Here is a 17008-nt window from a genome sequence, read left to right as displayed (position 1 = left end):
CCCCAGGTGCCGGGGGGCAGCAGGGCTGCCAGCCCGGTGGGGGACGACAGCTGACGGCCGAGCCCGAGGGGCCGGGGGCCACGGAGCCAGGGAAAAGCACGACCTTGCAGTGACACAGGGAGCGCCGTGCGGGGCCGGGCTCAGCAGCCGAGCAGCTGCGCGGCGCTTGGCCGGGGGCCGAGGGGCCGGGGCTGCCGGCAGCCACCCTGCAAAGACCCTCCCCGGCAGGCACCGCCAGCTCGCTCCAAAAACAAAATGCCTTCCTCGGGAGACAAAAAAAAAAAAGAAAAAAAAAAAAAAAAAAAGCAACAGCTTCAACCAAAAAATAGCCACAGGCAGGTTTTGTTTTTAAAGCATTTTTATTTTGTTCATTCTGAATTGAATTTTTATGTGATTTGTTTCACTGAAAATGGACGCGTTTTGAAATACCATGTGTTCCCTCCTCTCTGCCCAGAGGGAGGTTGGCTGCTGACCCAGAGCCGCGAGCCGGAGGGCTGCGCCTGCTGAGGAGGGACGCGCCATAAGCTCTTCATTTTCCATAGTAGCTCTGCACCTTTTCCAAAGCAAAGACAGTTCTCAGAAGCCTCTTGTGAAATACCCAGCTCTCTCCTCTACCTGGTATTGATTTTATTGCACCCGGCGATGACGAGGGACAAGAGCTAAAGGAGGCAGAGGAAGAAAAACAAGATTTCCTTCCAATTTTTTTTTTTTTTTTTTGATTTTTAAGTAAATCTAGGTGTAATGCCATGCCCACATCCAACGCAACCTCTCACCCCCGTGGGGGTCTCAGGCTAGCACTCGCTGCGTCTTCCCCAGAGCCCCCGGGAACAGCCAGAGCCCGGCGCAGGGCCCCGGCTCGGAGCGGGTCGCAGCGTTCCTCCGCGGCCTACGCGGACGACCGCCCGGCCGGCCCGGCGAGCCCGGCCCGGGGGGACTTTGCCCCCCGAAACACAAGCACGTGATGCTCCACCATTTTGGCGGCCACCCCCGGCACGTGAAATGGTGGCGGGCACAGCTGCACCCATCAGTGGCTGCCATCGCCTGCAGATCTACTGATTACATTTCAGTTGTCATGCCACTCAGTGAGAAGCGAAGCTAAATTAGAGCAACTAATTGCACCTCTCTTTGAAACAATCAGGATGACAAATCAGTGGTAATCTCTTCAGTTCTAGAGGGAAGCTATTGCAGCTCGCTTACAAGGATTAATCAGCTTTTCATCAGTGTTATTATACCAACGCTGCCTCAGGAGGAGCCCTGAGGCCACGCTGGCTGGGCTCACACCACCAAGGCTTGGGGCCGCCGGCGGAGGAGGCAAGCACCATCCCGCTGCTCGCTCCCAGCCCTCGCCCACGTCAGCACGGCTCGCAGGCGCTCGCCCCTTCCGCGCGGCGCGGCGGGGGTCCTGCCCGGCCCCTGAGAGATGACCCCCCGGCCAGGGATCGGCCAGCGGGGTGTCACCAGAGGGGCATCACGGCCACCCCGCTGCTGACCGACCCTGCCAGCTCGGCCAAGGGCCCCGGGGCCGCAGACAGCCGGGACCTGGCCCAGGACTGGGAGCGAGGAGGCAGCCTGGAGCCGGGGATGAGCTGGGCACAACAGAGAGACAAAGGGACAGCCGTGGCAGGAAGAAAACCAGCGCAGCCACAGGGCTTCTGCTACAGAAGGTGACCGCTTTGTTTCCCGCAGTCATTTAAACTCTTCGTTAGATTTACGTGACCTAATGGGAAGCCTAGAGGCTCAAGTCTTGAGTGCACCCAATCAGAATGACTCCCTGATACACAAAACCATCTTAATTATTGCAGCGGCACCAGAAATAACTATACAATCTCTCCCTTCTACGTAACAAGTTGCAGAAGATACCCTGGTACACCCTCCCCAGAGCACAGAGAAGGTTGGCTCCACTTGTCCCAGGGTTAGCACAATGCTCTGGGTCCATTTTTGGGGCTGCTCCAGGGAAACCTGAACTGGAGCTGTCAGCAAGCAGTGCTGGTGCCTTTCAACTCTTTACCTCCTGCAGTCAGCAGAAAAGCACTCAGCAGCATCCCTCCTTGGCTGATGCTCAATGTCCAGAGGACACGGGGTGCTAGGGATTAAGGACCTGGGCTGGGTTCTTCCAGCCTTGCCACTGCTCCATGGCATAACTATGCCCAAACAAGCCACCTTCTGCTCGACACAAGCTAAAAGAGCAGCTCTACCATCTCTCATGGGAACCGATTCACCAACTTCCACACTTCCACTGTACTTTGTGGCAATCCCAGAGCACTTTGCACCCCACAGATGTTAAAACCAATGGTGGCAGAGAGCTTTTACTGAAAACACCCATGAAAACTTGCTGTATCAAGTGGTGTTGACCCTTGGCCATGGCCCAAGAGAGAAGGTCTCCTGAGGGAAGATAAGCAATTCATGACAACTCCATGGACAAATTTAACCCACTGGCTTTTTGTGGACTCATTTTCTTATTATCAGAAGCCTTCTCCTGGTCCACAATGGTCCCTCTGCCCAGCCAAGCAGGAACTAAACACACAAGCATGAGCATGGGGTCCACGAGGAGGAGAGGGGAAGGCCAGGGTGCTAGTGCCAAAGCCCCTGGAGACAAATTCTTGCTCTTTCATGTGCTCAGACCAACAGCCCCGGGGGCCCTGGACGAGAGGGCTGAAGCCCTGCACGTGGCTCTGAAGTGCCCTGGAAAAATTCTGCAGAGGGCACGTGGCGTTTCAGTTCCCTGTTTCAGTTTACACAAGTACAAGTCACTCCACTCCCTCCCCAGCACAGCCCTGCTCTCTCTGGCAAAAGGGCTGATGCAGGGTTGGGGAGAAGCCCCTGCCTGGCCTCTCTCGGGGAGTTGCCCAGGGTTGGATTTGCAGCACCTACATGCTGGACCTTGCCCGGGCAGGTATCTGCCTTTAGACCCCAACCCACTAGTACCCTGGAAGCCGAGCAGGAGGGGGAGAAGAGCCCGGGGAGACCTTCACTGCTGCTGCCCCAGCTGCACCCCTCTGCAGCTGAGGAGAGGGTCCTTCCCGCTGGAAGGGCTGGTCGGCATCTCCGACCAGAGCTGAGCCCAGCACTTCACACCCTCACTCCAGAAAACACCTCTGGGAGGCAGTCTCTGTGAAAGCAGCTGGCTCATGGCATTCACGCAATTCATTTAGCCCTCCCAAAGCGGTACCAGCCCCCAGCACACCCCCACGAGCCTATACACACCCCACCTCGCTCTCTCCACCAGCGTGACCGTGGTGCACCAGCCTGAGGGCAGAGGCTGGCTGAAAACTCGTGTCCATCCTGCGTCCCGCCGGGAGCCTACCAAATGTACCGGCGCTGGGCACGGTGCTCACTTAGGTGCAGGTCAGTGCCGCGGCCAGGGAGCCCACCCAGGGCAGCAGCTCCGAGTGGGAAGCTGCCCAGCCGTGCAGGGGAGGGTGGTCCTGGGAGTCCAGGAGACAGTCAGCAACGAGGGCAGCACGGTGCTGCGCGGGGGCACCGTCCGAGCGGGCGTCTGCGTGGCTCTGGGACAAGCTGCCACCTGCAAGGGATGGAGGGCAGACAGCATTAGCAAAACTCAGCCATGGTTACAGAAGCCCAGCTCCCAGCAGCTCCATTTGGCATCAAACCCAGTCCCTGCTCGGTCAGGAGAGAGGCGGGCGTTAAGGGGTCCTGGATCCGGGCCTGCTGAAGCATCTTCCGTGGGAAAAATATCAGTCTGCAGCCCATTGCCAGCGGCCCGTGAAGGGCCTCCAGGCCGTGCTGGGATCCCAAGGTGTGCGTGCCAGCGCACCAGCACCCAGCGCAGCTTAGCAGAGCTCTCCTGGTGCAGCCTTGTGCACAACAGCTCTGTGCCAGCTCCGCTACAGCACTTGGATTGCACCATAAAAATGCAATGATGCACTTGAGTTACATAAAGAGCTAACTCTTGGAGGAGAAAGGGCTCTTGACGTTTCCCCATAGCAGTCTTTTTAGGGTACACTGTGAATGCTAAAACAATGGATAGAACGTGCATGGGAAGGTGAACAGCCATGCATCAGTGCCCTCCAAAACAGTAAAAAAAAAATAAAACTGCTGAAAAACGTAGAAGGAAATTAAAATCTGCAGTACATGCCTGCAACCAAGAGAACTCCAGAACATGTTTATATACTGTAGATGTACACTATATAGCATACATAATTATAATTTCACTTTCCCACTGGCATGTGTGTGGGCACACACCAAGTATAACATGTACATAAAATACTAGAGAGATATATATTTAAGTCATCTTCATGTGCACATACAGGAAGCATCCAGGCAACAAATTTTTCCTAGTAAATTCAAAGTGTTGAACCAGGAGCTATCCTTAAAAACATCAAAGCGCTCTTTAACTCACTGTCACTTGCACAAGACCAAGTACATCCAAATTCTTATTTTTTTCCCCTCTGAATACCAAACTCTCTCCTACCGAAGTTATTAGAATTTGCCTTTCTGCTGCTGAGGCCTTGATGTACGTAGTTTACTCAGTGGCGCATTAAACTGCCCACAAAAGACAGTGTGATAAAGAAGCCAGGTTACAAAGCTGTATCTGCTCTGCTCCAGATAAATTCTCTGCGATCTCCACTTGCAGCTTTACTTGGGCCAAGTCAATTAGAAATGTCTGAAAGTCAGAGCATCGTTCCCACATGTGATCCCTGGGAGCTTCCCAGTGTATTCTGGAATCAGGGCTCACAAGCACAATCCTTCCCTCGTGCACTGCCGTTGTTGCCCACAACAAAGACGTTTCGGATCAAAGGAAAGGGTTAACCCCCATGCAGTCATCGCACTGAGTCTTGGAGGTCTGAGTGCTGCCAACTCCTGAAAAATGGCCACCAGGCAAGCTGCTGAGAATAATCAGAATAAGATTGGAAGGTGTCCACATCAATCAATCACTTGTTGACAGATGACTGGAAGCCCCCACTGTGACTGTGGACAGCTGACCAACTCTCGGCTTAAGCTGAAGTCTAACATTAGCCTGTTTGTTTCGTGTGGGTGGCTTCTGCGTTATGACCTTAATAGTCAATCAATCTTGCAATGAGTGGTCTGTCTGGCAGAAACATTAATTATCCATACTATTCATGCATTGAAAAGCTTTATCTTCAAAAACTCAGCATCACTTAGGGAGGAATAACAGAACCCAAAGCAAGAAAATAAGCCCGGCCTTAGCTCCTAAGGGGGGAACTGGACGGCAGGGACGAGCTCCTGGGGCCGCTGCAGTCCCGGCTGCAGCCCAGGATCAGGGGCACTCGGGGCAGGGCTTGACCTTGCTTTTATTCCTGGTACCTATTCAGGCAGCTTAGAGGCTGCTGCTCTTGCACCAGCAACTGCTGGAATCGGTGCCAAGAGGAAGACGAGGGGGAGAGATATAAAAGGACAACAAACACACATCAATTAAACCTTGCAAGCTGTTAGTCACACTAGTTAATAAGTTCATTCTATCTGTAAAGTGCTCTTAGTGACAAATCCTTTAACTGGCACTCAGGGCGTTATTATGGCTTTCAAGATGCCTCTGTCTTTCATGTGCAGCTTCTTGTACACATGTGAGTGCTCCCCGTTGCGCAGTCTGTTTACACTAGTTGTGAGAAGACATCATCAAAGCAAACTGAAAGCAACACTAAACGCTTGAGAAAAACAGAATTCATTCACCGCTGCCTGCTCTGAAATCGCCTTTCAGTTTGTTTAGAGGCAGCGGTCACTGCAAACCGCAGCGGGGAGGGGCCGGGGAGCCAGGCTGGCACAACCCGCATTCGGCCTCTCCGGGGCATGGCCACCCCCTGCCACAGCCTCTCTCATTCCTCACCATCGTCCTCCTCCACCATCGCACGTGTGCGCATTCGTCCTGGCCGTCCCCAGACCCGAGGATGGTGCAGGCTCTGTTTCAAAGAGCTAAAACCAGACCGAGCTTCGAGCAAGGTGAAGGAAGGAGATGAGGTGCCATGCTCGGGAGGGATGCTCCCGCCTTGCTCAGCACCCTGCAGCGCCCGGAGCAGCCGGACAGCCCGGCATGACTTCAGGGCAGAGGTCTGGGGGAGCAGCACGGGGCAGGCTCACTGAGCCGCCGGAGGACAGGGTGCCTTGCACAAAAACACCATAAAGGCTCTGCGAGGCTGCCCCTTTCCCAAACTTCAAAATCCTTCTGCTTCAGAGGGCACCTGTCTCTGCTGCCCTGGGCACGGCGCTGGCTGGGGAGGGGTCCCCGAGACCAGCGGGTGCTCAGCAGGATGAGCTCGTGAAAACCCTCCGGGGACCGGCGGGTTCGGTGCCAGCCCCCCGAGGTCCCGCACAGCGGAGATGTGGCACAGCAGGGAGGGAGCTGAGCTGTGGCACAGGCAGACCCCCAGTCCTGCCCAGCATTTCACCCCTCTCCTGACGCTGCAAATAAATTATGCTCTTCACTGAGTGCTGCAGGGGAAACGGAGCTGAGATGTCTAGCGGGTGTGTGCCAGGTTCACACTCAAGTGGCCGTGGCATTGGCACGGCCATTTCAGAGTCAGACACCCCCACAGAGCCCCACGTCAGGAGCCAGTGGGGTGCCAGAACACGTCACATCCCGAGTCCCTCACAGCAGTCACGCTGCCCTTCTCCCCAGACAAACCCTCTCCAGCACTGGGCTGGTCTGTGGCACACGGGCCCATGTGCACAACACCACGCTGTGCGTGCAGGCAGGGGATTCCTCAGGAACCCCCTTGTAACCCAGGAGTAGTCCAAGCACTACAAAAACAACACTGTGGGCTAAAGATCCGCCCATTCTGCCCAGACACAGGGATATGGAGGCACTACTTACTGCCTGCACGCTCTGCATCTTATCCTGCTGCCAAATATTCTTGCACTCAACAGCAGGGGCAGCCCAGGCTCCACGCCTTGCGCTGGGTGGATGGTACCCAGTGAACACCAGTGGATACCCCACGGGGCAGGATGGAGAAAGCCCTTCAACGCCAGCTGGTCCTTGTTCAGGTGAGGAGCAGCGAGAAGTTGTGTCCACCAACACCCTTCATAGCCCAAAACCCAACCGACATCCCAGTAGAGCAACGCGGGACGTGCAAGAGCAGGTTGGCAGGGGCCAGCGGCTGCACAGGCAGAGCCCAGTTCTGTGGGACGCCCGTATGGAAACCATCTTCTCTTTAGTCAAAGTCAAAGCAATTAGGGCCCTGCAATGTTAGATTAAAAAAGAGACAGCTAATCGGAGACCGTCCATAATCTTTCACACTCGGGCTGCCAGAGCAGGCCACAATTCAGCAGGCCTTGTCTGGACTGATTATATTTCCTGAAAAATGAACAGTAACTCTTGTGTAGGAGCAAGTTATGTTTCTGCAAACTCTCTTCCACACAAATTAAAGTATTAATCACTTTAATAAACATTAATGTGGAATGGTCATTCGTTAGCTTCAGGAAAATACACAGCCTCAAAGCAATCATTTCATGATTTTGGTACCCTGCACACTCACCACACAGCACTCGTGCCCCTCTGTGCCCAGCACAGGCCCGGCAGAGGAGCAGCACCACTGCCTGCCTTCGCCGTCATCATTTCAGTGTTGCATCATCATCTTCTAGATATGCAAAGAGAGCGGCGCGATCTACCAGCACAGGCAAGGAAGCGGAAAAAAGGGGTACAAAAGTAACAGCAGAAATTTCTTTAAGCTTCTCTTCTAAGCACAAAGGCACCAGTTTCCAGGGCTGGTGGTAACCGTGTCCAGCACAGCCCCGTTTGCACAGCACCAGCGCCGTGCCCCCGGGAGCCCGGGCTGTGTGCGGCGGCGGAGGCCGCCGGCTGCTCGCCGGCCCGCTGTGCCCCCGCTGCAGCCAGCCCTTGGTCCAGACACCGCGGGCAAAGGGTGCCTACAAAGCCGGTGCCCACATCTGCCTTCGGACGGCACAGCTCCTGACGTGCAGCAAGGAGCCGAGACAAAGGGAGATTTCTAGTGCCATAAGGCCCCCACACCTCCAAAAGCCAGGGCTGCCAGCAGCTCTCCACAGCTGTGTCGCTGCTTTCCTGTATCACCAGTTACTCGCTGTGGCAAACCCCGACCCCGTGTGCTCCGTGGTGCAAGCCACCCACCCGTGGCACTCTGCTCCTCACTGAGCAGCTGCTCCTGGAGCAGAGTCCCCGCCGACGCGAACGTGCGGCGTGAGCAAGGACTGCCCCGGAGCGCTCTGCCCGGGGATGAGCACTCTGCAGCACAAACCCAGAGCAGGACCCGCTGTGGCAGCAGAGCTGGTGGATCAGGCTGCGAGCCCGGCTCGGCTGTGCCGTACCCTGCCTCCGGCCAGCTCTGCTCAGCCACGACACGCCGGCTGGGCTGCCCACGCTCACCGCGCCACGTCTGTCTGCGAGCAGCTGTACAGAGTGCCCACATCGTCACGGCACCGCGTGCCACGCATGTGGGTGACACTAGTAAAGCCACGCTAATGGTGAACGCGGCCCAGAGCCTCCCAAAACGCGAAGCGCTGCTGGAAGCCAACCCCTCCTCGCTCGAGGCGGAGCGGGGTGGCAGCAGCGGCGTTCGGGAGGCTGCCGGGCTGTCGGTTGCACGTGATACTGCAAGTTCTTCTGCCCCAGAAGGCCCTCGGTGCAACCTGGCCTCCTCCGGCTGGCTCAGGGCTTCACAGCCGGTGTCAAGTGGCAACTTTCTGGATTCTGACCTTGTTGGAATTTGCTCCTGGGGGGGGGGGGGGGGGGGGGGGGACGACGACACGCCAGTCCATAAAGTTCCCATTAGTGTAAAAGCAGATGTAAGCACTTTGTTGGCAAAGTTCAGCAGCAGGGAAGCCTGCAGTTGATCAGTTCTGCCTCACTGGTCACTGCAGTCAACAGGAATTACCACAGAGGATTTCTGTGCCCCCTCTCCAAAAGCCCACCCCTCTCCAAAAAAGAAGATTTAAAGAAACCAGCCAAGCTCAGGCACCGCTCCAATATAACGCAATAAATCTGTGCGATGCGTGCCGAGGGGAGTTGGCCCCATCCAGGAACAGCCAGCAGGAGAGCAGCATGAATTTGTTTATTGTATGAAACAAATCTAACCATGGGGACTGGATGCTGCTCAGCACGAGGAGTGAGCAGCTCCGGGGCCTTCGTGCCGAGCGACTGGCCGCAGCACCGAGGCGCGGGTGGGTGCCGGCTGGGCCTGCCCTGGGCTCCCCAAAGGACAGCAGACACCCGGCACTCCCGGATCCTCCGCAGCCAGGGAGCATCACCTTCCCCTTCCCACGGGCATGAGCGGGATTACCAGCACCGCGGGGTGCTGGGGCTCGCGGCTCTCCCTCCTCAGCCCCCCAGGCTCCCTCTCCATCGCATTGCACCGAGAACCAGCACCGGCTGACCTGGTTTCAGCCAGTTTTCCTTCATGATTAACACTCTCTGGGCCCCTGCTCACTCTGTTATTCTCACCAAATTAAAGAGCAGTCCCGGATCCTCGTTAGATTTGCTCACATTTGAGCAGTGTCATGTGGTCAGTAGCCCATGGCAATACACTAAATTAAAGGCCTAATGCAGAATCCACCTACAAGCCTGACAACTAATGAATCGAGGGCTTCAGGCCCCAGAGGACCCGCGCTGGGATGAAGCCACTTCACACCGAGCCAGAGCAGAAGTGCAGTCCCTGGGCTGTCATTCAGAAATAAAGAGTTGTTTAATTTTATTCACCGCAGGACACAGAAACAACAGCATCTCTGTAACTAACAGCTGGTTTCTGGAGAGCCAGGCAGCGACGACCCCTCTCGGTGCCGATCCCCGGAGCACGGTGGCTCCTGCCTGTGCACCGTAGGTGCCCACAAATAAACTCCTGCTTGGTTTCAATGAACGGGGCTTGAGTTCCTGGCATGGAAAAGCTGACTCTCTTACCTACGGTCAAAACGAAGACCTCTGCCCACCCCTCCAAACCAAGGGAGGTTTGGCTCCTCTGCGCCAGAGCACACAACTCACCCATCTCCCCACGGCCCCGGCCCTGCACGGCTCTTCCTCCATGCCAGCATCCGCTACTCCCCAAAAAAAGGGCCCAAGAGAGCACAACTGCACGCAGCGCCTAGCCCTCACAGCTAAGCATCACTGCTTGCAGACATCAGTCGACACAAATCAGGCAAGAAAAACAGACTGACTCCCACTTTGGGATTTTAGAGCCTTCTCCCCATCCCTGGTAGCGGCTGGGCGAGCACTGGATGTAAACACCGAGGCCAATGCAGCGGCCATCAATTCTGCTCTGAAGCATTTCAAGTTGGAGCTGGAGCCTGGAAAGGTTCAGCCTGTTGCATCAGAAAGCTCCAGCCCTGCAAAGGTCAGGGTTGTTTTGGTAAGGAAAAGTTTGCTGAAGCCTTCCCCTCCCCCAGATCCCTGCTCTCAGCTTCACACTCGCACACTCATGCACACCCGCTCACACTCTGCTCCAGCCCACAGAAATGGAGGAGCTACACAAAGTGACACTGCTCTTCATGGGACACACACACACACGTGTCCCGAAGGCGCGGACGCCACAGCAGCTGTGCTGCACTCCCAAGGCACGGTGTGCACGGAGCAGATCATAACCTTAGGGTCAGCGGTATTTTTTCCAGTCTCTCATACCAAACGGAGCAAGTCCCTCTCCCAGTGAGCAGCCAAGCGAGCCCAGGGCAAAAACCAGTGGTGAAGGACAACTCCAGTTCCCAGCTGCCCCTTTGGTCCCCTCTGCATGCCAGCACCGCTGGGAATCGCTGCTCTCCCAGCAGCGTTCTGAAGGGCTGCCAGGTGTCGGGGCAAATTCAAACCCCCAGCAGACCAGACCCACCACAGACCATGTAAGAGGATGGTTAGAAATACCCGCCCCGAGGAGACCCCTCTCTGGTGACGGAGCCACCTCCCCATCGGCAATGCACAATCTCTTCTGCATTTCTTCATGTCAGCATCGGCCAGGAGGCTTCACAGCAAAAGGCAGCCTGGTCCCCAGCAGAAGGGTTACCCCAGCAGGCTTCACCTGCAGCTCACCTACCGCAACACCATGCAGGGCTGTTCGGCTCCTGCACCTGGAAACGGCTGGCCGTGGACTACTTCAGCATAGTCACCAAAAGGCAGAAAAGCTGGGAGCAGCCCAGCCCCGGTGGTGGGACAGCCTGAGGGGACCCCAGCCCAGCGGCTCTCCAGGTAGGCACGATGGAGCCTGGGCAGGGCAAGGGGGGCAGTGGGCTGCAGCTCCACCCCAGAGCACGGATCTGTAACATCAGCTACTCGGGTCCAGTCTGGCTTAAACGCCTGGATTGTTTTAAATGCTGACACTGCACATAAAACACCTCTGAGGACCCCAGTCTCGCCCCCAGAGCTCACCCAGGCCAGGGCGTCCACCGTGCCTCTAGAACTGCAAAGCCTTTGGAGGCCAGCATCCCCGGAGCCCCGCTCAGCCACGGCTCCTCCGCTGGACCTGCTCCCCTGGCAGGGCATCGCCAAGTGAGCAGTCACTGCGGGACACGGCCGTTTCCTAACTGCTGAGCAAGCTCTGACATCCAAGGATGCAAACGCAATTTTACAACAGGCAGCTCTACTTAAGGTTCCTCATTGACAAATGCAGCTATTTATATGACACTTATAAATGTGCGCGCACAATGGACTCAGGAAAGCTTTGTGCCTAAATGCTGTCAACACTCTGACAACATTTTTATTATACTAGTAAATAATTTGTTTTGTTGCTGCTTAATTGGGAATCAATACAGTGCCTATGTTTAATTACATTCCCTATTTCAGAATGGTTGGGATCAGTCGGTCTTTTTTTCTCCCTACAGAGATGAGGGACTTTGTATTTAGGATTCAGGGAGCACAGAGACTGCCCATAGGAGAGAAGAGCCCCCATAAAGCAATGGATGTAGTTAGCAGGATCGTTATTAACTATAAACAACTCACATGAAGAAAGGTCAGAAGCACACTTACCCTTTCCCATCTGTAAACAACCAATTATTCAGCTCATCAAACAAAATAATGCACAAGTATTTACATATGTGTGGTGTTTGTGCATGCACATGTGTGTGATCAGGTGCACCTGGCCTAGCTAGAGGAAGCCCCACGACTGGAGTGCGTGCAAAATCCAGACTGGATAACTCGGCCCAGGAGTGACTGAGGAACGCCGTGCCTCCGGCGGCAGAGCCCCTCTCCTCTCCCCAAGGGCAGGAGGCAGCAGCCAGGGCCAGGCTCCCTAAGGCCGTGGTGCTCGCTGGCAGGCAGCAGCACCGCTGCTCTGCTTGGGGGCAGGGATGTGCGTTTGAGCAGCATGTGAACGGTGGGGATATAAATAACAATATCCTGCGCTGTCTCGGAGACAGCTGTGTGGTAACTCTTGCAATTACTTGCTTGTAAATGGCAACCTTTACATGTGCTTGACTCGTGACATCTTTACGCGCTCCATCTCCGGAGAGCTCCCGGGGCAGCTCGGCAGAGCTGCCTCCCACCGCGGTGCCGGCACGCCTCCTGCCCCACCAAGCCCACCCTGGCCGGGATGAGCGGTGCTGGGGGACCCCACCTCCCCACCCCACCGCCGTGGGGCTGCGGCTCTGTGCCCACCCTCGTGCCCCAGCCCCAGGCGGGAGCCCCGGCGAGCCCCCTGCCCGGGGGGCCGTGATGCCTGGCCAGGTTCATGCAGCCACTGCGTGTTTCGGACGGGCACGCGCGCAGACCCGGACCTCCCTCCTCACCTCCGGAGCGCGAGGAGAAAGCAACGTGCCCGCTGCCTGTGTCTGGTCCGAAATGCCTCGGCGCACCCCTACAAAGAAGCGGCTGTCTGAGAACCGCCCCAGGTGCAGGACACGCAAATCTATGGCCTTTGGGGGACAGGAGAACGCTCCCCAGTGACCCTCCAAAACACGCTAACGGGGAGGGGGGGGGGCCCTGCGGATGCGTGGGTTGGCTGCTCAGAGCTGGTGTGCAGAGCTGGGAGCAGCCAACAGAAATCGGGAAGGGAGAAAGCTGGAAAACCTGTCGTCGGCTGCATCATGGCCACCCCTCCCAGGCAGGCACGGGAGAAAGCTCCCCTCTCCTCTCTGCTCCTGGCAATCAATTCATCCCCCGTGCGGGAGGATGGCGGTGCAAGGAGGAGCACTTAAGGCTGAGACATGTTTATTTGATGCTGGTACACAGCCTACCCGCCCCACATTTCTCCATCTGGACAAAGCATGACCACTTCTCTAAAGCAATTTTTTCATCCCTAATGCAAGAGCTGCACTTTAGCATTAATTTTTTTCCTAGACAGACTTCAATCTCATTAATTTTAAGACACTCTAAGCTCTCTTTAGCAGTCTCTAACATAATTCTCCTAACTTAAGATACACTAGATAGAAGTAGCCAATCCCGTTCATAATTGTATATACGGCTAGCAATTCAAATTCACTTCCCCTGATTTAATGTCCTATTTGTATTCTATCAATAAATGAAGTTCTCAGGACCATATTTAAATGGAAGCAGCACTATGCTCTGATAGCCAAAGCCAGCAAAAAAAAAAAAAAATTTCATCACTAAACCAAAACGTCTTGTAGTATATGATTCCTTGACTTATTGTTCTCTCCTCTTCACTGCACTTGAATATTAAATGTTGTATTAATAGCTCACTCTTAATTATCCATGAGTAATGTACTACAACCAGAAAATTAATGGAGGGAAGCACCACAAAAATGGAAAAAAATTCTCACTATCCCCAATACATTTTCAAGCAGCCTGTGAGGGGAAGGGAAACACACACACTGCCTTGAACACCACCAGACAAAAGGCGAGTGCTGAGGAGGGGTCCACTGCTGAACCCCTGCGAACGCGACTCCTCACCCCTCTGGACGTTGCTCGCCACAACATATGAGTACAAGCAGGGGTATGATAATGATCGTATAAATCCCAGGGTGACCTAGAGAGGGGAGGGCAGGGGCGACCACAGCCTCTGTCCTGAAGCCTAAGATGGAGGAGATGATGAGTGAGATCACAGAGAGAAATTCAAGACTGTTAAGGAAGACTTTTCCATAAACACGTAATTCAGCTCTGGACTTCACTGCTGCAGGAAGGCGTTGAGATCTGAACCTGAAAAGACTGACAAAGGACTGGGTGTTTTTATCGACAACATGGATTCTCAGAGTTCAACGTTACAGCTTGCGTGGGAGGAGACGCTATGCCCCTCATCTCGCTGCCATGGTTTAAAGCGCTCTCCAAAGGGCACCCGAGAGGGAGGACCCCCGTCTCTGCCGACACAACCTCCCCTCCCCAGGCCCAAGGGCCCCTGAGCTCGGTGGGCAGCAGGGCAGACCCCCCGGCGCTCATCAGTTCCCAGGGTTCGCATCCGTGGACGTGGGCCCAGGGGCTGGACCAGCCAGGCCCCTTCTGACCCGGCGACGCAGCTCAGCGCTCACCCACCTACATCCCACCCTGGGTGCCCACCTGCCATCAGCCTCCTGCCAACTCACCCACGCTTAGAAACTGAGCCCTGTGAGATGTCACCGCTGACACACACATATGGCACAGACCGTATAGATCACCACCCTCAACGTACTGCCCTGCTTTGAGTGTCTTTGTCTCCACAGGTCAACACACGGCTGTCGCAGCAGCTGCACGCCGTGCAGAAGGCAACGCACCTCTTCCTCTCCCACCACCAGCATGATCCCCGTTCACTGGAACATCGCAGGCCCATGGAACCAGAACAGAGCTTTCTAAATCATGCTCTTGGCAAAACTGCTGCCAGGGATGGACACCGTGAGGACAGACAGACCCCCAAGCAGGAAGCCCGCTGTATAAGTAAAACCAACAGCCTGCTTTCTGGAGCAGCACACTCTGGCTGGCTGTGATGCAGCCTCATAAGAGGATGACAATCAGCACTGAAGAGGAAGCAGGCAATAATATTCCTTTAAGTCCATCACTAAAATATTGCCCAAGGGAAGGAAACGCTGCAAAAGTGGTCTGTACCCTAACCTGAAGCACAGAAATCAAAGCCCCGGTACCCTGGTCAGCTCTGAACTTTGTGAAGCTGATTTACTGAACTGTTCAGAACAAGGAAGGGAATTAGTTACCTCGTCTCATACTTAATGCAGGGATTAAAAAATTAACAGGCCATTACTAAGTTTTCTTTGCATTTCTACCTATTACAGTCGTTAAATAACACTCGGGGCTCTGCTCTGAGCTCAGCACTGTTGGTGCAAGGAACCTGTTGCCGCCCAGCCCTGGCAGGGAGGAGGCAGAGCAGCAGTCCTGGGGAACCCCCCCCCCCCCCCCCAACCTGCTGCAGACCCTTTTTGCTCCGGAGCTGTGCCCGTGCTCAGGTGCCCGGCGCAGCACAGCGCTCCCCGGGTCCGTCCCCAGCCCGGTGCAATCAGCGGCGAGGCACGGGGCACGGTGGTGAAGTGCAACAGGCCCCCACGAGCTCAGCCAAGGGCAGCACGGCCCGGGGGAGACTCCCTCTTCCACAGCGGCCTCCACAGACCGTTCCTGAGGCCGGTGGTCCTCCAAGGACAGCACGGGCTGAACGGCTCCACAGCGGGCTGCCGCACCCCCGCACCCTGACACGCACCGCGCTGCCCGGAGGGCCACGCTGTCGGGTGTCCCCAGAAAGTGCTGCACCACGAAGCCACGGCACGGGGACAGCCCCAGCACAGCCTCTGCGAGGCGGGTGGGGGCTGCGGCAGGCAGGGCCAGCACAGCATCCACCTCTGCAGGTGCAGTCCCGAGGCGGCTCCAGAAGAGTGAAAGGGTGAGGTGCCTAATTAAATATGTGCCTCCCATTGCTGGAGCCCTGCAGCAGCCATGAATTATGCAGCGGCTCACTTACATGTCAGCGGGATCACAATATTGATGAGTTATCCCATGTGTAATCTGATAAAAACCAAGATAAACTCAGCAAAAATTGAGTGTAATATAATCCTTTCCTTTCAATAAACAATTTCCAGCCCAGCGTTGGGAGCATCTCTGCACTCCCCTCTCTCCCCGGGCTCTCTCCTCACCTCAGGCAGCCCAACCCAGTGGCTCCTCAATATGGCCTAACACCGGCACAAATAAGCAGCCAAGCTGGCGGCATTAACCTACAAGCTGTGAGACAGCGCTGGGTGTCTGTGAAGTGCTACCTGGGGGATATTTCCGTGCCATATGGAATTAGAGGCTGGTGCTCTCCACAGCGCCGGCGCATTCCACAAGGTCTGCGTTTTGGCATTTAGATTAATGTTGGAGACGGGGAGGAAGAAGTTGCCATGTCTCACGCTGACTCCCTCCTCTCTGTCTGAGCAAATGACGGATGGCAGAGTGCAACTCCCACTCGGAAATGCTTTCCAGCGCTCACACAGACCCGGGTCCGACTCTGCCTCCCATGACAAGCCAACTGCTTTATAATCCTGGCCCAGGTGCTTTCGGTACCCTGAGATCAGCCAGCGGCGCAGGCGCCCGCCCCCAGCCAAAACGCAGCCCACAAGAAACACCACGAGGAAAAGGGAGATACTTGGTGCTTCTGGCCATGTCTGGTCACCAGCCCCATGCATAAAGCCAAGGGCTGAGATGAGGATGGAGGATGCCTCCCCTTGCCCCAGCACCTCCCCGGTGCAGCAGGGACCAGTGCTGCTCGCCTCGAACATGGCAAGACCTTCAGAGAGGCCCTGAGCTCGCGAGGGGAGGCAGCGCCCATCCCCACGGCTGCTCCCCGAGGCTGGGAGAGCCAAGACACCCCTCTTCTGGAGGGAGCCAGCGTCGATGAACAGCGGAGCAGAGGGACTGTCCTCACCTTGGGGACGCGCACCAGACACTCCTCAGCACAGTCTCAGTCACAGTGCCCTCGTACCATCAGCTGCAGGAACATAACGAAGCAAACACTTCATTAACAAGAAACAAACAACAGATGAAGTACAGACACGGCGGTTACACCGGCTGCCAGGTTTGCCACCTTCAGGAGGCGGCACAGCAATACCGTGCGGCAAAGCAGGCGCCAGCAGCAAAGGGGGCTCCGGAGTCTGCCAGACACTGCCGGGAGCTGGGAGCCCTGCGTCCCCCCACAGACCCCACCACCAACCCCACTGCTGGTGGGTACTTGCAGAAGAGGTGATCTTG

At 55.8% G+C, this 17008-nt stretch overlaps 1 long non-coding RNA gene across 2 annotated transcripts in view; it reads right to left on the bottom strand.

Annotated features, from left to right (window-relative positions):
- Nucleotides 1–383: 383 nt before the first annotated feature.
- The window catches only part of LOC122154693, a 33532-nt gene continuing 16907 nt past the window's right edge, over nt 384–17008 (bottom strand). The window contains exons 2-3 of one of the 2 annotated variants that reach the window (XR_006166731.1): nt 3210–3523; nt 384–659 (exon numbers count right to left, since the gene is read on the bottom strand). This is a non-coding gene — a long non-coding RNA (uncharacterized LOC122154693). Of the gene's footprint in view, nt 660–3204; nt 3524–17008 lie in introns of those variants that run through there. The other variant, XR_006166732.1, reaches the window with a different exon arrangement.

Source organism: Tyto alba, unplaced genomic scaffold (assembly GCF_018691265.1).
Source record: "Tyto alba isolate M040663 unplaced genomic scaffold, T.alba_DEE_v4.0 Super-Scaffold_44, whole genome shotgun sequence".
Taxonomy (NCBI): domain Eukaryota; kingdom Metazoa; phylum Chordata; class Aves; order Strigiformes; family Tytonidae; genus Tyto; species Tyto alba.
The sequence above is the reverse complement of the archived record's forward strand: the minus strand, read 5'-3'. Positions and strand labels throughout refer to the sequence as shown.